Raw genomic sequence first — 693 nt, forward strand, 5'->3', positions numbered from 1 at the left:
GAACATCCGTTCTTCATTAGTGCATTGCGGAGATGTTCCATCTCAGCGTCGAGCAACTCAGGTTCACAGATATTTCTAGCTCTGTCCGCTAACATCTTGATAACACCCCGCTTCTGTTGTGGGTGGTGGTTCGAATCCCGGTGCAAATAACGGTCCGTGTGCGTCGTTTTGCGGTATACTGAGGGGCTCACACTACCATTTTCGTTTCTAAAAACAAGCGCGGATAATTGTAATGGACATGATATTTCCGGACGTGAAAGTCTACATTTTAGTATTCGCATCATTGCAGTAAATGTGGTATACAGATAATAAGCAGTGCTAACAATTCGTCTTCAGACTTCGTTACTAACAATGGCTCGTCAGTACTGTGCTTAGAGTGAGTAACTGCAAATGGTTTTCTTTCGAGGCGTTGACTGTCTGCTCTCACGGCGAGATATGTGTACTAACGCTTATGGCGATTACTTTTGAAATAATAAACAATATACTCCCTTTCTTCAAGGTGTCTCGTTTTCATTTCACTGTCCTATATACGTAGTTGTTACGGCTAGCTATGAGGATGGGTCGAGCTGACTGCGTGTTGTACCTTCTGACGGTTTCTCCGCAGACGCGTTGTTTAAGAACTGGTGCTGCTTCCTTTTTTAAGTGTTCCGTTAGATTACTGGATGAACCATGATAAAGTATTTCCTTCCTAAA

This window comes from Schistocerca cancellata, chromosome 12 (assembly GCF_023864275.1).
Source record: "Schistocerca cancellata isolate TAMUIC-IGC-003103 chromosome 12, iqSchCanc2.1, whole genome shotgun sequence".
NCBI lineage: Eukaryota > Metazoa > Arthropoda > Insecta > Orthoptera > Acrididae > Schistocerca > Schistocerca cancellata.